Raw genomic sequence first — 26,670 nt, forward strand, 5'->3', positions numbered from 1 at the left:
TCTCTCTTCTGAATTTCCTTTCAGAAATAGCCCAACAGGAACCATGGGGCAATGGCTCCCTAGATAAGCATGCAGAAGAGGATCTGTGTGGCAGCCATGGTGGTGTATTCGTTAGATCTCCTTCAAGAGATTCTGCTGCAGGAGGCATAGCTGACTAACAACCTTCAGCCACAGTCCCTTTGGACCCACCATGGCTGTCATGTCATGTCATGTCATGTCACGTCAAGGCCCATTTCCCCCAGATTACCCCCAGCCAGGGACTGAGCATGATGGCAGTGTTAAAGCTGGCCTGATCTGCCAGACATGGGATCCTTCCAATGGGAAACTTACTCAAAGACTCACCAGCCTGACAGAATTTCTTTGCTTCTTAAAGGAGCTGAGACAGGTTACAGACATCTTCAGACAAGAATTTAGTTGATTAATTAAGTCAGTCTTCAGCTTTGAAAAGAAAGGGTATTATCTTGTTTTATTCATGTACAGTCACCAACTGAGTCAGATTTTCAGTTTGTGGAGATGCAGTCCTGTGTTGCAGGTAAGAACAAAACTTCCCAAACTGGTGTGTCTTTAACTTTGGATGAATTGGTTAATGTCTCTTTTCTGGTTTCTGTGTAGGAAAAGCAGGCATTCAGCCAAAGTGCAGTCAGGAGGTAGGAAGTATACAAAGTATTTCAACAGGTAGAATTTCAAATAAAGAATCTTTATCTTGGTATAAGGTTAACTATGTAACTCAAAAGACAAAACGAGAACAATAAGGTTTCCTGGAAGTCATAATTTCAGGAAGCATTTATCATCCCCAGGATTGGGGGAATAAAGGGCAAGGATTGCAATTATGAAATTTAGGAGTTTGGAGGAAGCACCCTGTATTAGTCAGCTAGGGCCACCATAACTACTATCACACACTGTGTAACTTAAGCAAAAGAAACATGGTCTCACAGCTTTGGAGGATGGAAGTCCTAGATCAAGGTGTCAGCAGGACTGGTTCCTTCTGAGGCTGGGAGAGAGAATCTGCTCCAGGCTCCCCCCTGGCCTCTTGGGTGGCTGGCCATCTTTGGGGCCCCATGGCTTGTAGAAGCATCACCCTGATCTCTGGCTCCATCCTTCCTGGTGTTCTCTGCTCTCACATGTTCATTTCTGTGTCCAAATTTCCCCTTCTTATAAGGACATTAGTTATATTGGTTTAACCTGCCTTACTGTGACCTCATCTTACCTAATTATATCTGCTGTGACCCTATTTCTACATAAAATCACATTCTGAGTTACTGGAGGGTTAGACTTCAACATGTGAATGTTTGGGGAGACACAATTCAACCCACAACAAGCCCTGTTCAGTCAAAAACAGACCTCCGAGGAGGATGTGCTGCCTGGCTGGTGCTGGTACATCTGAGCTCAGAGGAATGTCCCTCGGCCTGGAATCCACACCCCCACTGGGGCCCCAGCTGGCTGGGGCTGGCGGCTCAGAGGGGATGCAATCATGCTGACTCTGCAAGTGTTGAATAGACCTCAGCCTTGTTTCGGCCACTGCTTCAGGAAGAAACGCAGCTCCTGGATTGAAGATGTGGTTTGGGTTGCCACTCAAAAGAACAGCACGCAAGCAGGAAGCCAGTGGCAGGGAGCAAAGCCCTAGCCTGCCCTTTCCTTCCAGGCTGGCTGGGAGTGAGCAGGAAAGGCAAGAAGTGGTTGGCAGAGCTGCAGTCAGCACCACAGAGCCGACAACAGAGGGGGCTCCCCGGCGGGATCCGAAAGTACAGTCCACCCTTTGCTCTCTCACCACCCACACATCCTGCTAATTGAATTTCCATACAACTCTGTGTTTCAATATCAAAACAGCTCTGAAAGGTGCAACCACCCTTGGGACAAAGATGGTCCTACTGTCTCTGAAAAATGAGGAAAAGCAACAGCCATTGCATCTATGTCAGGGAGGCAGACACACTATCCGTCTCTAGGATGTGCTCCTTAGTCCTCAAATTGAGAAACAATCCCATCTAAGGTTGGGTCATTCAAAGACTGGATTTTCACATGAAAAGTTGTGTAAAATAATAAGCAGCAGGAGGGACAAGAGGAAGAAAAATCAGTATACACACATCATCTAAATGTACGAGAAGATATGTATAGCTGTTACCATCTCTCCTGTAACTGACAATAGACCATAGCTGATGTATTTCAAGCATCGTCATTGATATATAATTCACATATCCTAAATTCACTCATATAAAGTCTACATTCATAGTGTTCAGTCTATTCAGTTTTACAACCACCACCCAATTATTTTTGTCACCCCAAAAAGAAATGCTGTACCTGCTACAGACACTCCCCATCCCACAGCACCCACCCCATTTCTGGCAATCAGGAACCTTCTTTCTGTCTCTATCGATTTGCCTATTATAAAATTTCATATTTCATATAAATGAAATAAAACAATATGTGCTCTTTGTGGCTGGATTTTTTTCACTTAGCATAATATTTTCAAGGTTCTTAATTTTTTTCATAGTTCATGTTTCTAATAGCTTAATAACTGGCATAATGGATAATAGTAATATTTATTCTATAGAATTGTTATTAAGATAAATGAGTTAACACATGTAAAAATCTTAGAATAATGCCTGATAGAGTTAGTGTTTACCAGATTAAACCTATTACTGGCTGCTTCATTTGGTGTAGAAATATTTCAGGAGATAAACAACATTAAATGTCTTATATGCTGGCCTTACTGAAAAACCATCAAATAGTTTTTAAAATGTGAGCATTTCCAAAGAGAAAGTAGTGATTACCAAGATATTTGAAGCAAAGTGAGATTTTTTTCCTGTTTCTTCCAGTATGGATCCCAAGTTCCATTATGTAGTGTCTGGTTCAGGGCAGCATGTCAACAGGCAGCTCTCATACTCACCACGTTCTTCTGAAATGTAGGAAAACACCTCCAGTTATTGTTTTCTTATATTTCACTTCAAAACCTTGGGTCCCCAAATGTGTTCTATATATCAGAAGGAAGCTGTGTGTTATATTTGTACTCTTCCTGTTTTATGCTTTTTTTTTTCTTTTCAAATATGGTAACCACAGTCCAAAGCTTTGTAATACCAATATTGGAGGGTTGCGGGTGGTGTTCTAAGTACCCTTGCGGTCAGAGTAATTAGGCTAGAACGCATCCAGATCTTGTTGCTTTCCATACTCCTGGTATTCTGTTGCTAACCCAGGGTTATCTGGGGGGATTCCTCATTTCCCCAGCCCCTTACAGGAACCCCCCCAAAGACTCAGTCACGTGTTCTGCTGGGCTCTAAGGAGAGAAGGCTGGTTGGTCTCTTGGGAAGGTGACTCAGCCTTCTTCAGGTGGAACAGAGATGAGCTCAGGGCTAGGGCAAAGCTGAAGCCCTTCTGGAACCAGTATTCCCTCTAAGCTCTAAACGGATGAGCTGTGGCTGGGAGAGTGGGACTGACCCCCTGGCCCTAAGCTGTGGTGACCGCCTGTGTGGAGCAGGTGCAGCTTGAGTCTCACTGTCCTGAAAATGGGGGCGGTTGTCTGGACTCCTGAGTCTTGCGTTTTGGATCCCTGGGACACCCACAAAGGAACATGGGTGCCTCAGATGTCTGGATGGGACACAACTAGTTTTCCTAGCAGCGATTTCCCTCACCTTATCTCAGCAACTAAGATGTAAGGGCAGTTCTCCTTGAGTATAGTTTTTTGTTAAGTTTTTAAAATGAATATCTTTTATTTAACAATGTTAAAATTGTTAATCTCTTCTTTTTAATGTAGTAACTAGAGTTAGTAAAGGCAGCCTAGTTCATTTTTATAAATGTTACTTGTATGTTTAAGAGAATTACATTGCTGAGTTAGTGTCTAATGGGTACAGAGTTTCAGTTTGGGAAGACGGAGAATTTCTAGAGAAGGATGGTAGTGATGGTTGCACAGCAATGTGAATGTACTCAGTGCAAGGGATTGTATATAAAAATAGCTAAAATGGTAAATTTATTGTTACATGTAGTTTACCACAATTCTTTCTTTCAAACAAAAAGAAGTAAGGGCATTGAGTCAGACCTGGGCCCGAGGACTGTGCCATTTATTAGATTACTTACACTTTTCAAGACCATTTCCTCATCTGTAAAATAGTATAATAGTTCCTCCTCCATAAGGTTGTTGCAAGGATTAAGTGAGAAATACAAGCAGGCAAACTCAGTGTGCGTGCAGATGAGCTAGCTGGCCCTGCCCTGGGCACCGGTTCATCTCCTCTGCCTTCCTTGAGGGAAGCACCCCGGCTCCCTGCCCCCTTTTTCTGTAGCATCAGATGCTCTTCCTCTAAGGACCACACAGATCAGCTCACAAAGATGCCCTTATTTCTTCTGACAACAGTAAAAGGGCTCTCGGGACTCCACTTCTGCCAGCTATGGTTGTATATTTCTTTTCTCTTTTGTAAGAACACTTTTCAGAAATGCCGTCCGCACTTGTTTCCGCTTCCCCGTCATTCTCTCTTCAGCTCCTCCTGTTGAGCTTGCGTTGCCGCCCCTCAGCCGGACCTGCTCCCATGAGGAGCACAATGTTTGCGACGCTGAGTCGGGCGGCAAACACCTGACTCCTCCTCTGACCCTGCTGATGACTCCTCTGATGTCCTTCTTGTCCTGAACTTCCAGGGTGCTCCTGGCTTCCTGCTGAATTAGCTGGCTGCTTTCTCAGTCTCCTTTGCAGGGCCACCCCACCCTTTGGGACTCTCAGCACTTTAGCATCTGGGGCTTGGCCTTTGGTCTCATCCCATGACCTGGGTCCTGTCTACGTGCTGGGAAATCCCAGGTGTGGATCTCCAGCCCAGCTCTCTCCCTTAACTCCAGACTCCTGTGTCTAATCCCGCTGCCTGAATTTCTAGTAGATAGGCCGAATTTGGTACATCGGAAGCTGAGCCCCACAGCGAAGCTGCCCCATCTAGTTAACTGGCAACCCTCAAAAACTTGGGTGTCATTCTTGACTCTCCTGACCCACACACTCTTGTAAGAAATCATTTTGCTACTAAGTTCCTTTCAGTATATGTCCAGAATCTGACCACTGTTCACTCTCTGAACCAGCACCAATGCCCTCTTCTCCGGACTTCTACATGTAGCTTCCTACCTGCTGTCCCTGCTGTCACCCTTGCTCCGAGAGACAATGACCATTACAGCAGCCATAGCCACTCTTTCAAGATGTAACTCACATCACACCACTCCTCTGCTCAGAACTTTGTTCCCAGTCCTTGCCCACGTCTTTGAAACCCTCTCTGCTCTGACCCCGCCCCACTACCTCTCCCACTTCTCTCCTCCTGATTCGGCTGAACTCAGCAGGTCCAGCGAGATGGACTTCTTGCCTCCCCTCCGCATTCCAGGCACACTCCGTCCTCAGGGTCTGTGCCTGGAATGCTCCTGTACCCACAGTCCCTACCGCCGACGCCTCTGCCTCCCTCCAGGTTTTAATCGACCGTCACCTTCTCAAGAAGCTGTGCTCTGCCCACTCCATATGCCATCTTCAGGTGAGGAAGTGCTCGCCTGCAGGCATACCAGCTCCTGTTTACAGTCTGCCTTCCTCCCTCTACGTAAGGAATGTAAGCACCACGGGGCACAGATTTTTGTGTGTTTTGTGTGTGGATGTTTTTTATGTGCTGAACCAGGGTCTAGCACATAGTGTTCCAAAAATATACGACAATGGATGAATGATAAGAACATAGTGATCAAAACAGATTTTGCTCTCTTCTAATTTTTATGTGCCCACTCATTTTGTGATATTTCATAGAATATGATTTTATGTATACATTTTGAGATTCCTAAGGAACTTTTCTTTATTAATTTACTGTGTACATAATATTTTATAGCAAGAGTCAGCCAGCTTTTTCGGTGAAGGGCCAGATAGCAAATATTTTGGGCTTTTGAGGACACATTCTGTGTCTTAGATTGTGAGTTATTTAAAAACATGTATGGATTCATATGATTAATATAATGATTACTCTCTCACTGGACATACAAACTATTTCCATTTTTTCACTATTACAAATTCTACGATTCATCATCAATTAATGAACTCTGTTACATATTCTTCAAATATTTTCTTTTTTCATAGCTTCCTTATTACTTTTCTCTTTTCCTTTATTATTTCTTTTAATGATTAAAAAGTAAAGGAATTATTTCTGTAACATAGCATAAATTCATTATGTGACCTTTTAAAAATTAATGTTTTAATATAAAAATCACACATGCTCATTACAGAAAATGTGGAAAACAGAATATTTTAAAGAAAAAATGCAAATCACTAGTAAAGACAGCACTCAGAGGAGCCATTATTAGCATTTCATGGGCTTTTTCCAATCATTTTTTTCTTGGCCTATGTATACATGCTTCACAAAATCAGGGTATTGCTGTATATAGACAATTTTTAGTCTGAATAACATAACATTATATAAGAATTAATTACTATTACACCTTTGTCAGCTAATTCTGTGTTTTAAGCAATGCTTTCTCTGAGTTTCTGACTACTTTTTGGCATTGATTCTTAGAAGGCAAATTGTGGTTTTGTTCTTTTTATGACAAATGCTTTCTAGAAGGGATATAACCCAGTTTTCTGAGCAATGCAGGGTCGGCTCCTTTCTGCACCCATCGACATTAAATGACCAGGGAGAGAGGCCTCCAAAGGAACCAACCCTGCTGACACCTTGATCTTGGACTTCCCGCTTCAAGAACAGAATGAGCCAACACATTCCTGTTGTTTAAGTCACCCAGTCTGTGGTATTTGTTATGCAGCTCTAGCAAACTAATACACTTATCCAGACACCATACTCTGTCTTCTCTGGATTATTACAATAGCACACACCTGGTTTCTCAGTAGTTACTTTGCTGCCCAGCAACCAGAGCAATGATTTAAAGTGTGCGTCTCAATATACCATTCTTCACCTTGTGATCCTTTAGTGATTTTCCAGATGAAGACCCAGATCCTCACTGAGATCCTCCAGGTTTCTCCCTGCTTCTCCAAGTCCCTCTTGTGCCTCTCTCCTCTTCTTCCTTGGTGCTTTCTATTTATTCTTTAAATGCTGCTTGTTCCTGCCACCTCAGGACTTTGCACGCACTGGCCCTTTCACCTGGATATCTCTCTTCACCTCTTAGTTATGTGTGTATTCGTTTTTACCCATTCTTTCCATTTCACCTCAATACATCCCTTCCTCAGAGAGGATTCCCATTATGTGATCATGTAACTCTTTGAATGTCTATTTCATGTCACATTATGTAACTGTAACTACTATAAATAATAAATTGTGAAATTAATCATTCAATATCTGTTTTCCCCATAGACCCTTACTGTCTAACAGAACTTTTAGCACTGTTGGAAATGGTCTATAATTGTGCTAACACAGTCATCACTAGCCACATGTGGCTATTGAGCACTTGAAATATAGCTAATGCCTCATGCGATTTTTCTTAATTTAAATTTAAATTCAGGTAGCCACAAATGCTGGCCACCGCTGTGTTGGGTGCACATCTGGGACTGCTGGCTTCCCAAGGGCTGGTGCCAGTCTTTCTCTAACCACCATGTCTGGCATTGTGCCTTCCAATTCAATATCTGTGAATGAGTAAATGAATTTAATCTGAATTTGACCAAGGATATTATGTATTTCGAACAAAATGTCTTGTGTAAGGAATGCTGCTCTCATTGGGTTCACATACTCAGCAGGACAAATTCTGCTATTGTTCTTCCTGCCACCTTTTCCCCTTCTTGCAGAAAAATTTGGGCCAATAATAGGTCATCTCTGCAGTGCATCATCTGGTTAGATTCACCAATTTCCTGTGTGGCACTTTGGTATGGATGGTGTGTACCAGTAGTTGTTAGAAAATAAAACCAAGAATGGAATTATTAATCTGGCAGAGACAAAATGAAAATCTAAAAACAATGTGAGACAGCTAGCTAGGTAAAAGCTCAAAAGAACTAATAAAATCCTTCAAAGAAACAAAGATTTTTGGCTTAAATCAAATATTGATAGACACAAAACAAGCTTTAAACCACAAGATTAAGTTAATTCAGATATCCAGAGACGACTTCAAGCACAGAGCTTGCTTGGGCTTAAAAATAAGTACTCCTCAGCAGAACCCGGTACATAATCTCTATAAATACAAAGCTAACTTCTAACTAGCTCACCACATAAAATTTGGGATAAATTTGAATTTCAGATAAAGAATGAATAACTTTTTTGAAACTCAATCTTAACTTGAAAATTAACTGCATTTCCTGCAGTTTTACTTGTTCAACCTTGTAGCTCTATTTCAAATACACGGGAATAAAGGAGCTGCAAAAGGTGAGCGCATGCTATAACAGAATATATATGTCATAACGTAGAGTTCAATGCTAAGGAAATGACAGAGATTTTCCTCTTTCTTGTCTGTCCCTTTCCCTTTGCTGGAAGCCTCATCTTCTCCTTCTGATCTGCTTTCCCAAATAGCTAGACCAAGTTTGAGCATCTTTCATAGTTTTATTCCTGTACCGAATGATGACTCCTTTGATCCTGAAAGTTTCTGTTCTTGATGAAACAACAGGAAAAAAAGGCAATAGCCGTGTAGTCTATGAGTTGCTAATGATAAGAAGTTGGTCTGAATAAACTTTATAGCTTCTGTCTAGCACAGGGCCTGGCCCGGAGCTGGTAATCAGGGACGTTTTCTCTTTCTTTAGGTATGTTCCCATTCCATTTATGTTGGAGATAGGATAGGATAGAATTGTCACTAATGTGCCCATATGTGATTCATCTTTTTATTCCCATTATAAGAGAATCTCAATGGCTCATTGAACTGAACTCAACTGATTTAAGGCCATGTGATTCCTTCCTATTAGGATGCTCCTTGAGAAGCACTTTTATTTGCATATCATGGAAATCTTGATTTGCTAAATACCTCATAACCACAGTTATTATTTTCTTACTTTTTTATTCCTCTGGGTTTCTTATTCACAGTACACAATGCTCTCCAGTGTGACAGATCTTAGCGTTTAGTAATTCCTAACTTCAGCACTCTCTCTCATCATCTAGCCCAGTGCAATTACATGAGTACTTGAGATTCTGGCTGAGTCAGGAAAGTGAATGTAAGTGAAGCAGACAAGGTAGAAATGAACAGACTGACACTGGAGAGGACCACAGCCAAGACTCAAATAGAGCCTGTCTTCAGCTGACCTCCTCCCTCCTTGACCATCACTCCCCTCCAGATCAGCACATGGCCTATGCACATGGGCTGTGCTGGAGCCTGTCCCCAGTCAACCCCCAGCCCGTCCAGGTAGGTCACATCAAAGCCTCCTCATTGGTCATTTTCCCAAACCCATGGCTAAGTTTTGTTCCTTGAAAAAGATGCCATGTGTAAACTCTTAAACAATCTTTTAAAATCTCTAATTTCTTTGAATTTTTTACACAAAGTTCACATAAAAGAACTTTAGTTTGGCCACAACCCCTTTAATTAAATTAAAGATAGAAGGAAAATGGGAAATCTAGTCATCCAGCTGGTAGAATGTTTGGGTTTAAGGTATGCATACTCTTTCCTGGATCTCTAAGATACATTTTATGGTTTTAATCAAAATATAAGCTTTCAGGATAATGCTAAGAGATGGTCAATTGAACTGCATTCTTAAAATATGAAAGACGTCCAATCATTCTACAGTCCCTACATTGTAAACTTTTATATCTCAACTATAGTTAATTTTCCATCACCCAAACTCTTGGCTGGACTTCCACATTTTCTCAATAATAACTTCTTTTACTTGGCTTGTCATGTTAAATTTAGCCAAAGCTGGGATGCTGATCACCTCTGCCCCAGTTTCTCCTCCATTAGGTCATTTCTGATGCTATCTTGGACTTCTCTCATCACACTGGGTCTCCCCACCACTGTGTTCCAGGTCCATGAGAAATTGCTTATTTGGATAACAATCCGGGAAGGCCCATCAGGCCTTTTACATCAACTTGCCTAAATCTGGAATCTAAACCACTGGCTGCAGGAAATAGGCCTTAGTGTTCCTGCATTGACACAGGAGAGTAGAGTGTGGCATTTATTAAAATGCTTGTGGGGAAGTTTGTGCATGAATGTTTTTTAAGTGGGAGGGAGAAGCACTCCTTGTTCACAAAGAGCTATAGCTTCAGTGGAGAGAGAAGCCATGCCTTCTCCTTTTCTCTCCCACATCCACCACAATTAGGTCTTTCTGTGTATTGCTCAAGGGTTACATGGAGCAGGAAGAACTAGGGTGGAGGCAGTTTAGGGATTCTCGAGTTTTACCAGTGAGAAATCCATAGAGAAATATTGCAGGGATTGTTCTTCTAGCAGATGATGGGTGGTAGAGATATGGGGTAGGGTTTCTATCTCATGCTTGTATGTGGGAGGTGCGGTTTGGTCTCTGCTTACCTCCCCTACCTCGACTCTCTTGGGCCCTCCTGTCCCACACCAACAGGCCAAAATAGTCTCACTCTGGGCCTTTGATGCACCTTTTCCTCTTACTGAAATACCTTTGCTCCTTCTACACTTTGCCTGGCTAATCCTACTCATCCACCAAGTCTCAGCTGAGGTGTCCCTCTATGGGGCAGTCTTCCTTTAACCTCCATGATGTGGTCAAGAGACCCTCCTGGAATGAGTCCCCATGGTGCTCTAGGCTCACCTCTACTTTTCTCTGACATATCATTTGAAGAAGTCTGTTTATCTGTCTGCCTGGTAACTACTCTCCCTGTTCACACACACACACACACACACACACACACACACTTAGACTATTTCACCCAAACACACATGTACACTGGGACAAAACTGCCTATTCAGACACACATGCCAGCACATGCATACACACAGGCTATGAGCACCATTAGGGCCAATACTGTGTCTAGTTTTCCACTATAACTCAGAGAAGGTGGTCAATCAATAGCAGTGGAAGCCCTGACCAACAATGAAAGATGCCTAGTATCCTGACACCTCCATGCTACAGAGGTCCAGACCCCAGAGAATAGAAAGGCCCTGTGTTGACACTTTAGTTAATGGCTTCACCTGAGCTCTCAGCCAATAGTGAGCATCAGTTACCACCCATGTGTGTGATCACTCTGAGGTCCAATTCATATGACTGCATGAAAAAGTCCAAGAGAGAACCAGGTAAGAAAATCCAGTTAATTCAGAACCATGAGAAAAATTAAAAATTGTTGTTTTAAGTTACTAACTTTGGGATAGTTTGTTATGCAGCAAAAGAGTAGGTAGTGAAGAATGATGGAAAGATTTTAAACAGGAGAGTGAGTGAGATAGTAATGAGGAATGAGGACCCAGAAGTATAAACCTCTTATGGCCAATTGCTATTAAGTACTTGATCAAGGAGTCTGCATTCGTTTTGGTTCTAGCTGAGACTCCACTGATCACAACTTCAGCTTTGAAGCCCAGTTCTCCCCAGAACACCAAATCAGATCATCATGGAATGCCTATGACCAGGTTGCTGTCAAGAGCAAGTTAGTTCCATCCACCAAAGACCCAAACACACAAACAAATAAAAATCAAACAGTTCCCACTCATGAGCAGACACTGTTTGTATGGATAGTAGGTCCACAAGCAGAGAGACAGGTCAGCATAAAAGTCAGCCAACAAGCACAGTGCCAAGTTACTGCGGACTGTTCAAGATCAACCCACAATACAAATAAAAGAAAAAATAAAAGAAAAAACATCATGAACTACATGTAGCAACAAGGACTGAGAAATTTGAACCTCATATAAATAGAGAATATATATTTATCTACACACATGTCCATGGGTGGATAGACAGACAGATAGAAAACAAATTAGAGGAAGACAGATTGTTGGGGTTTTTTTTTAAGCCTGATGACGAGATAAGCAAATTTGCTCTGTACCTGTGTTCCGTGATGAACTGGGAGTGAGAACATTTGGGCAAGGTTGGTTGCAAGCTGCAGAGAGAATCTGAGTATGCAGAGAGGTCAAACAGCTCATTCCGGCTCCTTTGGCCAACTCGCTGAGCTCCGGGGTCCTGAGCGAGAAGAGCAGCACAGACAGCGGTTGGAGTGAATGGAGAAATGAGCTTCTCCACAAGTAAGGAAGAGGGAGAGTCAGCAAGAGCTACCTACCCATGCCAGGGTCCCAGCCTTCACCTCAGGAGACCTGCAGGCAAGATTTTCAGTCCTGTGCAGTGACTGTGCCTCAGGACCCTGCACATTGTGCAAAATAATGATGATAATATCATCTGACATTTATTTAGTACTTTTCAAAGCACTTCCACACTTCATATCTCAGTCAGCCCTATGTGTCTGAAGACACACTGCTCCCAGAGCTCACCTGCAGGCTGTGGGCTGCCAAGTCCTCCCTCCCTCCCTGCAACTCCCACCTGCAAGACTCCGGCCATAACAGTGACTCCACCACATAAGGCCTTCCAAAGGAAATGTCCCGAAGACACACACCTCAAAGAATTTCCTGAAGTGTATTAGCTTGCTCTGATTTATTTCTGATAGCTCAGAATTTTCCTCCAATGCTCACCTTCTCTCCATGAAATATATCTAAAGATCCTTGCTGCTCAAGTGTGGTCCACGGACCTGCACCATCAGGATCGCTTGAGGTCTCGTTGAAATGTAGACTCTCAGGCCCCACCTGACCCCTGCAGATGCAGGACCCGCATCTAAGCGTGGTCCCAGAGGATCTGTGAGCTCATTAAAGGTTACAATCTCTGTTATGATGATTCTACATACACAAAAACCATTTAGCATACACAGAAATTATGTTTTAGATTTTGTTGGTAAATGTAGTGTTTGTCGTAAGAATGCATACCAGAGATGTTGTTTGTTAGCTTTGTTAACATACTAAATGCTAACAAATATTCTAGATGCAGTAAGTTGGGGAGAGATTTTTTGTTATTGACTGTCACTCACCTCTAATATTGTAAAGAGTTAATTCTGAAGCCCCCAAATCAGTGACTGGGTCTCAGGGAGTGTCAGTAAGAGGGAGTATTAGACAAAATTGTGAACTATTTTTGCATATCATTTCAGACAAATACTATAATTCCTGGGTGATCTTGATTAATCTAATGTAATATAGTCAGAATAATAATATGAACTAAGTGAATAATATAAATGTAATTATTTATAACAGCCAGAAGACTAGGTTCTGATGGTCTGTTGTTCACATAGGCTCTACAGGATTAATGAAGAAGGGGAAAGCTGCTGCTTTTATTTTTCAGGGTGCATTTAAAGTTTACCCAAAGTTAGGAAGGGGAGGTACTTGAATATCAAGTATAACTGACAGTGGAAAATCATAGTAGCAAAGTTTGAAGCATCCAGTGGAAGAGCCAAATCATGTTGCCACAGCACATCTACACCATGAGCAAGCAAGGGCTCGTGATGGTCACGTCAGGTGGTCAAAGCGATAGGAAAGTATTGCTGCCTTCCCTCAAAAGGTGGGGATCATTCAGCACTTCCTTGCCACATCTAGGTTCTTAGCACAGTATCTGACACAGAGAACATGCTCATTACAAACTTTTTAAATTTAATAACTCAGTGTTTTGCTAATCTGTCTAGAGAAGAGCTGACATATTTGAGAAATGTATAACTGTACATAATTTCCAAAGGGAAAGAAACCTCATTTCATGGCCCTAGATCTCAACTTCCAGGCCTATCATACTGACTTCCTGCATGTAAAATGCCTAAAAATGTTCATGGCAGAGCAGAAAACATGTAAGTATTTTTTAAGCCAGCAAACAAGTGAATTTATCCTTTCAAATCCTTTACTTGCCTCCCTTGTGAAGTTACATCCTCTTGATCTGGCATGATATCACCCTGCTGGGCTAGTTATAGACACAAGGCATAGTCTGGAAGAAGTTACAACTAGTATCTGGATCATTTTCTCAAAGGAAGGGCCACTTTATTGAAGGTAACCAGAAGTTGAAAAAATAAGTTCTTATTCTACAAGACTTATTGCTGGGTCAGAAGAGGTCACATCCTTAGAAAATATTTTCTTGATAAAAATAAACTTTTTTTCTGATTATGTAATTATAGAAAATGTATAAAATATAACAAAATATAAGAGAAAATTGAATTTCCTCATACTTGTCACTGGGAGATAGCTATCGTCATTATTAGGATATGTTTTCTTTCAATCTTCTTTTTCAATGCACATATACATTTATAAAATTGGAATCACTGCATTTATGATTGGATACTTTATCCTTTTTATCTAACTTGGTAGTATTTTCCAATATTAATAATCATTCTTAGAAAATACCTTATCGAGCACTGCACAAATACAAACTCAAAATACATTTAAACATTCTTTTAGTTATTTAGGTACTCTAAATAACACTCAGATCTATCATTGTATGCAAATCTTGTTCATATTTCTGATTATTTTCTTGGGGTAGTTTCCTAGAAAGTAGAAAAGGTTTTCAAAAGAAAGCAGCACCCTCTTAACTTCAGGTGAAGCTGGAGAAAATCGGTGGCTGGGCATCATTTCAGTGTGCCTTTGAATGACATAATTCCACCATGACTTGGGCTTCCTAGGGACCCAGAGGCCTTGGCTCAGGACCATCGAATTCTTGAGCTTACTTTTGAGAGGCTCTTAAAGTTCCTGACTTCCAAAGCTGAGGGAATCTTTCCAATATTTACTCCAGCAGCTAAGTAAAAAGGAGAAGAAAGTATATTATTCCTTGAAAGAGAAGGTAGTATATTTTCCAGCCATGTGATCTCATCCCACACATCTCTGAAGGACTAGTGTTAATCTGAAGTCTATTCAAGTTCATACAATGTGCTTTTTCTTTACAACTTTTGTTGGAGGTATTTGAGGTTTGTTATAAATTATAAATAGTTCTTATTTAAATAATAATCTTGTTTCAAAATTATTTTAAAAATCAGTTATAGTGTATCAAGGGGTCTAGAGCAAGAGTTTGCTTTTATCAAATTTAGCAAATGTATCTGCCCTTTCTGAAATGAAATTACTTCAGTCCCAATTTTAATAATAATGTATTGCTTATGTTTGTATGTATATGACATAATACATATACAAATGTACATATGTAATAATGTATAATTATACTCACAAGTACATGGTAATTGACAGTTAACATTTTCCCAACATGATCTCTTTTAATAGGCATAACTTAAAAATAGTACCTTGACCATGGTACTTATTATTTCAGTTTGCCGGTAAATATAAGAGGCTTGATGTTCAGTAAATTGTCCAAGGTCACCTGCCTGGCCCACTGATTACTAGACAGCCCCCATAATTCCCACCTCCCCACCTCCCTTCCCCACCACCTTCTTGATGCTACACAGCTCCCCTAAAACCCTTCATGAACCTGGTAACTGATTAATCAGTCATGGTTTCAGTTTCATCTAGCAGAACACAGAGATGACTCTTTCTCCACTCCTTGTAGAGATATGATGAAGACAAATAAATTAGTCCAAAACCTGAGGAGAAAAGATGGTGGCATGAGAAGTGTGGCAGAAATCTCCCCCCAAAACCACATATATTTTGAAAATACAGCAAATACAACTATTCCTAAAAGAGTGACCAGAAATAAGAGTACACTGGCCAGTCTATATCTGGGAGAAGTGAACATTTCACAGAAAAGGGGAAAGTAAAAAGCCATGACCTGGCAGGACCTGAGAACTCCCCCCACCCCAGCTCATGGCAGCATAAAGAGAATCAGAGTGGGGAGGGAGTGGAAGCACAACATTGCTAAATAGCCAGTCCTAGAAATCTACCCCTAGGAGCACAGACCCACATTGCATGGTGCTGTGGAGATTAGAGGGGCTGAAAACAAAAGTCAGAGACCAAGACTGCGAACAGGTTCCCACAACCAGCTGCCTTGCGACAAAAGAAAAGCAGGCACTTTAAAAGACTACTCAATAGTCAGAAGGCTGTTAAAGGGGCAAGGGTTTTCGGAGAAGGAACAGGTGGACAAAATCGTATGGGCACATTTAGCCCAGCAGGTTGAGAACTTCCAGGAGCTTCAGGTGCCCTATTCCCCTGGTTGGCAATGCAGCCCCGAGGTCCCTCACTACAATAAGCAGCTTGCAGCTCCTTCCTCCCCACGGGCATATGCATGCAAACCTGCTGTTCCCACCATTGCTGCAGACCAGTCAAAGGGCAGCCCCGCCTACAGCAACTACACAGCTTAATGCAGAGGGTTCTCCCTGCATGTGGATAATGGGCCCAGAGAGTGGAGACAGGCATGGTGATGGGGAAGAACGAAAGGGCTTTGCCCTCCCCACAAACAGCAGCGCCACTTGTCAATGACCCCCACCATCACCCTAGACCATCCCAAGGGCTGTCCCACCCACGCCAGTTTAGGGGATTAATCCAGAGGCTGCTTCCTGTGCGTGGTTAACCAGCACAGATAGTGGAGACAGGCATGGCAACCAGAAAGCATGAAAGGGCTTTGCCCTCTCTGCAAATACCCACGCCACTCACCAGCAACCCCCACCATTGCCTAGGCCAGCAGGAGGGCAGCTCCACCCACATCGGTTTAAGGGATCAATCCAGAGGCTGTGCTCTGCGTGGGGTTAACCGGTCCAGACAGCGGAGACAGGCACTGTGACTGGGAAGCAGGAAGGTCCTCCCAGCTGACACCCACACCACTCACCTGCGACCACTCCCATCAATCCAGGACTATGAAAAGGCAGAAGAAACTTGTTCAATCCAAAATCCCTCAAACACCAGAAAGAGGGCTCAGTGAGACTGAAACCACCAATCTTCCTGAAAAAGAATTCAAAATAAAAGTCATAAGCATGCTAATGGAGCTACAGAAAAATATTCAAGAGCTAGGGGATGATTCAGGAGGGAGAGAGACAATTTAAAAAATACAGTTACTGAAATAAAACAAACAATGGAGGGATTTAAAAGGAGATTAGATAAGGTAGATGAGACAGTAAATGGAATAGAAATTAGAGAAGAGGAATACAAAGAAGCTGAGGCAGAGAGAGAAAAAAGGATCTCTAGGAATGAATGAATATTGAGAAATGTGTGACCAAACCAATGGAACAATATTCATATTATAGGGATACCAGAAGAAGAAGAACAGAGGAAAAGGGATAGAAAGTGTCTTTGAGGAGGTAATTTCTGAAAACTTAACCAATCTGGGGAAGGAGATAGTCTCTCAGGCCATGGAGATGCACAGATCTCCAACACAAGGGACCCAAGGAAGACAACACCAAGACATATAATAATTAAAATGCAAAGATCAAGGATAAGGACAGAGTATTAAAAGCAGCCAGAGAGAGAAATAAGATCACATATAAAAGAAAGCCCATCAGGCTATCATCAGACTTCTCAGCAGAAACCTTACAGGACAGAAGGGAGTGGCATGATGTATTAAATGCCATGAAGCAGAAGGGCCTGGAACCAAGATTACTTTATTGGGCAAGATTGTCATTTAAATTTGAAGGAGAGATTAAACAATTTCCAGATAAGCAAAAGCTGAGAGAATTTACCTCCCACAAACCATCTCTACAGTGTGTTTTGGAGGCACTGCTATAGATGGAAGTGTTCCTAAGGTTTAATAGCTGGCACCAGAGGTAATAAAACCACAGTAAAGAAAGTAGAACAGTTAATTACTAAGCAAATACAAAATTAAATCAACTACCTCAAAGTCAATCAAGGGATAGAAAAAGAGTACAGAATATGATACCTAATATATAAAGATTGTGTTTATAATAACATAATAAGTGAATTATAGTAGACTGCTAGATAGTAAAGAAGCTGCCCTTGAACCTTTGGTAACCATGAATCCAAAGCCTGCAATGGTAATAAGTACATATCTATAGATAATCACCCTAAATGTAAATGGACTGAATGCACCACACTAAAGACACAGAGTTACAGAATGTATAAGAAATTAAGTGCCATCTATATGCTGTTACAAGAGACTCAATTCAAACCCAAAGACATATACAGACTAAAAATGACGAGATTGAAAAAGGTATTTCCTGCAAACAATAGGAAGAAAAGGGCAGGAGTTGCAGTACTTGTATCAAACAAAATAGACTTCAAAACAAAGAAAGTAATAAGAGACAAAGAAGAACATTACATAATGATAAAGGGGTCAGTCAAACAAAAGGATATAACCATTATAAATACCTATGTACACAACAAAGGAGCACCTACATATGTGAAACAAATTATAACAGGATTAAAGGGGGAAATTAAATGCAGTACATTCATTCTAGGAGACTTCAACACCCCAACTCACTCCAAAGGACAGATCAACCTGACAGAAAATAAGTAAGGAGACAGAGGCACTGAACAACACATTAGAATAGGTGGACCTAACAGACATTAGCAGAACTCTACACCCAAAATCAGCAGAATACACATTCTTCTCAAGTGTACATGGAATAATTCCCAGAACAGATCACATACTAGGCCACAAAAAGAGCCTCTGCAAATTCAAAAAGATTGAAATTGTACTAACCAACTTCTCAGATCACATGGGTATAAAACTAGAAATAAATCATACAAAGAAAACAGAAAGGCTCACAAACACATGAACACTTAACAACATGCTCCTAAATAATCAATGGATCAGTGACCAAATTAAAACAGAGATCAAGTAATATATGGAGACACATGAAAACAACAGCTCAACACCCCAACCTCTGTGGGACACAGCGAAGGCAGTTCTAAGAAGAAAGTATATAGCAATTCAGGCATATTTAAAGAAGGAAGAACAATCCAAAATGAACAGTCTAAATTTACTATTATTGAAACTGGAAAAAGAAGAACAAATGAGACCCAAAGTCAATAGAAGGAGGGACATAATAAAGATCAGAGAAGAAATAAATAAAATTGAGAAGACTAAAACAATAGAAAAAAACTAATGAAACCAAGAGCTGTGTCTTTGAAAAAATAAACAAAATACATAAAACCCTAGCCGGACTTATCAAGAAAAAAAAGAATCTACACACATAAGCAGAATCAGAACTGAGAAAGGAAAAATCACTACAGACACCATGGAAATACAAAGAATTATAAGAGAATACTGTGAAAAATCATATGCTAACAAACTGGATAACCTAGAAGAAATGGACAACTTTCTAGAAAAATACAACCTTTCAAGACTGACCCAGGAAGAAACAGAAAATCTGAACAGACCAATAACCAGCAATAAAATTGAATTTGTAATCAAAACACTACCCAAGAACAAAATCCCTGGACCAGATAGATTCACTGCTGAATTTTTTTAGGCATTTAGAGAAGACATAATACCCATTATCCTTAAAGTTTTTCAAAAAATAGAAGAGGAAGGAATACTTCTAAATGAAGCTGGCATCACTTTAATACCAAAACCAGGCAAAGACACCAAAGAAAAAGAAAACTACAGACCAATATCCCTGATGAACACAGATGCAAAAATACTCAACAAAATATTAGCAAACTTAATTCAAAAATACATCAAGAGTATCATACATCATGATCAAGTAGGATTTATTCCAGGAATGTAAGGGTGGAAAAACATTAAAAAATCCATCAACATTATCCCAATATCAATAAAAAGGACAAAAATGACATGATCATCTCCACAGATGCTGAAAAATCACTTGACAAAATTCAACACTCATCCATGATAAAAACTCAACCAAATGGGTATAGGGGGCAAGTAACTCAACATAATAAAGGCCATATATGACAAACCCACAGCCAACATCATACTTAACAGTGAGAAGCTGAAAGTTTTCCCTCTAAGATCGGGAACAAGACAAGGATTCCCACTCTCCCCACTTTTATACAGCACAGTACTAGAGGTCCTAGACATGGCAATCAGACAACACAAAGAAATAAAAGGCAGATTCATAAGGAATAACTTAAAATGTCCCTGTTTGCAGATGACATGATATTGTACATAAAAAACCCTAAAGAATCCACCCTAAAACTACTAGAACTAATAACTGAATTCAGCAAAGTTGCAGGATACAAAATTAATACACAGAAATCTGTTGCATTCATATAGACTAACTATGAACTAGCAGAAAGAGAAAGCAGAAAAATAATTCCATTCACAATTGCATCAAAAAGAATAAAATACCTAGGAAGAAACCTAACCAAGGAAGTGAAAGACCTATTCCCTGAAAACTACAAGACACTTGAGAGAAATTAAAGAGGACAATAACAAATGGAAATTCATCCCATGCTTTTAGGTAGGAAGAATTAATATTGTCAAAATGACTACCCTACCTAAAGCAATCTACAGATTCAATGCAATCCATATCAAAATACCAACCGCATGCTTCAACAACCTGGAAGGAATAGCTCTAAAATTCATATGGAACCATAAAAGACCATGAATAGCCAAAGCAATACTGAGAAGGAAGAATAAAGCTGGGGGGATTATGCTCCCCAACATCAAGGCTCTACTTCAAAGGCACAGTAATCAAGACAATTTGGCACTGGCACAAGAACAGACCCATAGATCAATGGAACAGAATAGAGTGTCCAGATATAAACCCACACATATATGGCCTATTAATATATGATAAAGGAGTCATGGACATACAATGGGGAAATGACAGCCTCTTCAACAGCTGGTGTTGGCAAAACTGGACAGCTACATGCAAGAGAGTGAAACTGAATTGCTGTCTAACTCCATACACAAAAGTAAACTCGAAGTGGATCAAAGATCTGAATGTAAGTCATGAAACCATGTTAGAAGAAAACATAGGTAAAACTCTCTTGAATATAAACATGAGCAACTTTTTCAGGAACATACCTCCTGCACAAGGGAAACAAAAGCAAAAATGAACAAGTTGGACTATATCAAACTAAAAACCTTCTGTACAGCAAAGGACACCATCAGTAGAACAAAAAGGCATCCTACAGTATGGGAGAATATATTCATAAATAACATATTTGATAAGGGGTTGACATACAAAATATATTAAGAACTCATGTGCCTCAACAACCAAAAAGCAAATTAACCCAATTAAAAAATGGGCAGAGGATCTGAACACACAGTTCTCCAAAGAAGAAATTCAGATGGACAACAGGGACATGTAAAGATGCTCCACATTGCTAATCATCAGAGAAATGCAAATTAAAACCACAATGAGATATCACCTCACACCAGTAAGGATGGCCAACATCCAAAAGACAAACAACAAGAAATGCTGGCGAGGATGCAGAGAAAGGCGAAGCCTCCTACACTGCTGGTGGGAATGTAAATTAGTTCAACCATTGTGGAAAGCAGTATGGAGGTTCCTCAAAAAACTCAAAATATAAATGCCATTTGACCCAGGAATTCCACTCCTAGGAATTTACCCTAAGAAAACAGGATCACAGATTCAAAAAGACATATGCACCCCTATGTTTATAGCAGCACTATTTACAATAGCCAAGGTATGGATGTAACTTAAGTGTCCATCAGTAAATGAATGGATAAAGAAGAGGTGGTACATATACACAATGGAATATTATTCAGCCATAAGGAGAAAACAAATTCTACCATTTGCAACGACATGGATGGAGCTAGAGCGTATTATCCTCAGTGAAATAAGCAAGGTGGAGAAAGACACTTACCAAATGATTTCACTCATCTGTGAGTGTAAGAACAAAGAAAAAATTGAAGGAACAAAACAGCAGCAGACTCACAGAACCCAAGAGTGGACTAACAGGTACCAAAGGGAAAGGGACTGGGGAGGACGGGTGGGAAGGGAGGGATAAGGGGGAGAAAGGGGCATTATGATTAGCACACACAATGTAGGGGGGGGCACAGGGAAGGAAGTATAGCACAGAGAAGAAAAGTAGTGACTCTATAGCATCTTATTACACTGATGGACAGTGACTGTAATGGGATGTGTGGTGGGGAATTGATAACAGGAGGAATGTAGTAACTACAGTGTTGCTCATGTGAAACCTGAGCATACGATTGTATATCCATGATACCTTAATAAAAAAATAGTCCAAAAACTGAGTAGACAAACACATAGACACACACACAAACATGTGTACCTCCTATTTACAGAAAGGATTAGAGGCGGTCGATACCCACATTTTGGGCAACAATTGTTTCACTGAAAAAAGCAAAAGAAGATTTGAAAATTAAAATGATAGAATCTCTACTATTTCTTTATTACACACTGCATGTTCAAACTCTGAGATAACATCAGAATTAAAAATTTTCTTGTCATCAATGACACTTCAAAGATCAAAGTAGCGTAAGAGAATACCAAGATGCTACACATTGATAAAAATGTGAAATAATAAGGCAGAAAAGAAAAATGACACTGGCTTGCCAGGCATGGGAAGGAGGAGGAAGTCACCGCAGATGAGAATATAAAGAAGTACAAACTCAGGTACCAAAGTTCCCAAAGTCCACATCACAAAATAATATGTGCAGACACAGTGAAAAGTTTAATTTTCCTGGACTTCAATTTTGTTATCTGTAACAAAGAAGCAAGCATATTTTATGGGCTGTTATTCAGAATGTGGATAGTTTATATGAGACCATGTTGTTAAATTACTTCTGCAATCTTACCCAGCAAAATCCTTTTAAATAGTGTATCTTGGAGAAAATTAATACAGCATGAAACCCACTGCAAATATAAAGTGCAATGTAAATGCTTCATGATGGGTGATGACAACACAGATGATGTCTACAAATTGCCAGTTCTATCTCTGACTCAACCACCACAGAGTCTGGCAACTGTAAAGCTGCAAAGTACAGATATTTTTTAAAAGTTAATATAGAGCCCTTTCTACAGATGTAACCTCTCCAAGCAACACCTGATACACAAGTCTCAAATAATGTCATGACAAATTTGGCTTCTTAGCCATCAAGTCAGAAACAGACTGGCCTCCCCCTGATCACTGCAAGCTCACAGGACAGACAGGGACCAGCTTCTCTGCAAGTTCCTGACAGTCTGAATCTTCTGCGCTGGAAGCATGACTCCAGGCAGTTTTCTCAGAGGCTTTCTAGGGGAAAGAAGGCATGTGGCCAGCGCCGGAGCTCGCATGTTCACGAAGTTGGTGGTTTTCCAGATGTGTCTCGGTTTAAATTTCTGGAAGGGGATTCTTTCTCCCTCCCGCCCTCCCTTCCTTTTCTTTCTTTTAAAGTAAAACATAGTTGATCTCTAAGTGATCCTTTTGTCTTTGCATTTTGCTATAGGATCACTAGTGCCTTCTGTAACTGAGGCGGGGTGCTTACCTAATTCTGCTAATGCCCCCCACTAATAAACAGGGAAACCAATTTTAATTTTGGTCAATAAAGGGAACTAAATAACCCCACAAATAAACTATACATATATGTTATATCCACACACACACTATACACTGTAACATGTATATATGCAATAAAATTATACTATACACTATAATGTGTATATTTACAATACAAAGAATTAAATATCCCCCAAGCAATCTATAGGTATATGTATGTGTATACATATTTACATGTGTGTGTGTGTATACATACATATAGTTTGGGGGATATTTCACAAACACATACTGAACAGGTCTGCTCTGATTCCTGCATCAGATTTTCCTCCACGGGCCCCTCACCCTAAGGCTGGCCTGTGGCTCTTGCTGCCGCCAGGCACTATAGGACCCAGGTGATCAATCCCACGCTCTCCCGTGGCACAATGGCATGTCGTGGGTGGAGGCTCTCAGCTGCGGCCCCCTGGGAGGTTCTGATGTGCAGGATTTGGGCCTGGGCCTCAGCCTCTTCTGCACCATCATGAGGAGCAGCTGGCAATTTCTCACCTTCATTTCTCTTCTCACCTACATTTTAGCTCCTCATGACCCCACCGCCTAAGAGCCCAAGTTACAGAGAAGCTTCCAGCTCTGAGCTTGAATGCATCCCCCTAGAGGTGCGATTCTCACACTGACTCTGGGTTTCACACACTGGCCGTTGTTACGGGAGCCCAAAGGTGTCCCTGGGGCAGCCATGTGCTGACGCAGGTCACCCTGAGCCAGGGTCACCCTGAGCCCTGCACCCACCATGTGCGCCACCTACCCCTCATGCCTTTTGTACCCCTGCAGACCCACAGAGGGCAGGGAGCCCCTGGAAGCTGCACACAACACATCCCTCCTGGGCCTGGGCCTGGGCCTGCAAGCACTAGCAAGATCCTACTTTTGATTTTAAATCCACCAGTCCTGTGAGAAAGCATTTTAGGGCATTTGCTCCACCCTCACATGACCCACAGCTCCATCCCCAGGCTCTGGCTCAAGGTGGGATGTGTCAAAGGAGGAAGAAAATAGCCAGAAGACATTGTTTCAGCAGGTGCCCCCTCCTTCATTACTCACCCCTCCAGCTGTTAAAGTGGTCAGTGGGTCTGCATGAAGGTGTGTTTGTGGGAGTGGGGGGTGTGTGTGTGGTGTTTGTAGTGCGTGGGGTGTGGTGTGTGTGTGTGTGATGTGGGAGGGTTGATGTGTGTGTGGGTGTGCACTGTGTGAGGGGGTTGGGGGTGGGAGGTTGGGGGGAGGGGTGTGTGCATGTATGAACCCTGACACTCATGCTCTCACTTCTGGGAGTCTATTGTCCTCCTTAGTCACTATACCTGTGTCCCTCCTAGATAAGCATCTTTGGGCCCCCCCACCCCTATCTCAGCCTCCTGGATCATTAACCCCTTGCAGACTAAAGTCCATCAGCAAACTGGTGCCTACAGCATTGCTGCCACCACCTAGGCAGCTGTGGGAAGCAGGGTCTCTAGGGTCCATGCCACCCTCCACACTGACCAGCTCCCCCACTGGAGACAAGTCACTTTCTTTAAGCCTCAGTTATTCCTGTGTGCGTGGCTGAGAAAAGCAGGTAAAATAGTGTACTCTGTGCTTAGCTGTGGGCCTGGCATGTAGTGAGCACTAAATAACTGTGAGCCACAGAGAGACCAGCATGCTGATTAATAAGAATCCCCATCTGCATGCCAGAAGGCGAACCCTTGTGCTCCGCCTGCTTCCCTCCCCAGTCATCCCGCGGGCACTGGAGTTGTTGCAGGCCTGATGCCTGCACTGATTAAATGGTCTGTGTGAGGGGGATTCAGCAAGACTCCGAGGAAAAATGGCTCTAGTTCCTTCCAGCTACAGCTGTATGAAGCCCCCGGCATCAGACACCACCCACCTGGAACCCTGCCTGGGGCAAGTGCAGGCCTCGCTCTCCTGTTCTTGATGTCCCCCAGCACCCGTACCTGGCTTCTTGCCATGTGAGCAGGACGGAGCCCCACTTCCGCTTGCCTCCTTCCTCCTGGAAGAAGTAGACACAGATGGCCAGACCCGGCATGGGAGGCTTGGGCTGCACCCGGCTCAGCGCCTGCACCCACCCCAGGTGCCCTCTGTAGTTGGCAGGAATTCCGTGATGACTTCCTGGAGTCCAGGTGGGACCCCAGTCAAGGCTGGGAAGTGCCATGGGAATAGATGAGGAGAGAGTACACCCCAAACCCACCACAGCCCTGGGACTTCTCAGGCTTGGTTTTCCTGGCGTGGAGATAGGCTTGGCAAGTGCGGTGTCAGCTAGGGGTCTCCTGGCCTCCGCGGGGTGCGTAGGAATTTATGACAGAGTATGGAGAACGAAGTCCACGCTGGGGGCACCCATGTGACTGGGGTCCACAAACAAAGCCAGTCTCTGAAAAGTAACTCCCTGATCCCTTTTCTCCTTTCAAAGGCAGTTTTGGAAGGGACTTCTAGACATCCAAGCCTTCATTTGTTTACCAGGTCCTATTTCCATTATCAGTTGGAAGCTAATGTTTCACAGACCACATGTTTAAATGCTCACCTCCGTCACTGTTTATGAAAAAGCGGAGCCCGACATTCCCAGGCGTGCCCTGGCCCTTCCAGAGCGCCCCGCTGGGGGTGGCGAGGGGCAGAGGAGGTCAGCGCGCCCTCCTCCCGGGATCTCGGAGCTGGCCGGAACCTTCCAGTGTGTGGGTGGCAGGTGTATCAGCTGACAGGGGAAGTGAGGGTGTGAAGGCGGCCACCCAAGACTTCGGGTCACCGCCGACACTCCCGACGGAGCTCAGATCTCAGCACTGGGGGGGCCACCTGCACGCCTCGCCAAAAAAACCAGCCTCTGCTAGAGGCACTGTGAGGGTGGGCAGCGGGGCAGGGGCTCCATGCTGCACTGGAAGGGGCTCAAACAACCCGGAGTGACGCTGCGACTTTCTTGGGCGTTGGGGTGGGAAAAGGGCCGAGGCCCCGCTCACACTGAGCGGCAGAGCTGGCGGAAGGGGCAGCTGCCTCGCAGCGTTGCTCCGGTGGTCCTCGGACCGCTATTTGTTGTCTTTAGGCCTGAGAATCCATCTGGTTTTGATTCAGGTGGCCTCAGGCTTGCCTCAGAGGTGAAAAGGGTGCGTGCTCAAATTGAATTTCTCACAAATTTCGAAGCTGAAGAATCCTGGTCTTCTCACACAAAGTGAGTTCTGCTCGCGCAGCCCCGGCCCTTGAACCCTGGCATAAATCAATTTCACCTGTTGGGCTAAATGAGCACGTGTTAACCTAATGACAGCGACTGAGGCCATCAGGTCGTTTCTGCATATGAACTAATGTAGGGAGAATGGGGGTGGGTGACCTCTCGTTGACCTCCTGTCACTTCTTTTCTTGTGGGGACAGTGATTTTGGGTCCCGGTAGGGCAGGTATGGGTCTTTGGAGGAGTCTCAGATTGGTAGTTCTCAGTATGATACAGGGTCCTATATCCCACCTGAATAGCTTTAAGGGAGGAAGAAGTTTTGTATCCAATTGCAGGCTGGGTGGGGGGCATCTGAGTCTGA

The 26,670-nt window shown here is 42.4% G+C and overlaps 1 long non-coding RNA gene across 1 annotated transcript in view; it reads left to right on the forward strand.

Moving 5' to 3' along the window:
- The window catches only part of LOC130681210 (uncharacterized), a 243,748-nt gene that overhangs the window by 199,849 nt on the left and 17,229 nt on the right, over nt 1-26,670 (forward strand). The gene's annotated exons all lie outside the window — the stretch shown is intronic.

Source organism: Manis pentadactyla, chromosome 16 (genome assembly GCF_030020395.1).
Source record: "Manis pentadactyla isolate mManPen7 chromosome 16, mManPen7.hap1, whole genome shotgun sequence".
NCBI lineage: Eukaryota > Metazoa > Chordata > Mammalia > Pholidota > Manidae > Manis > Manis pentadactyla.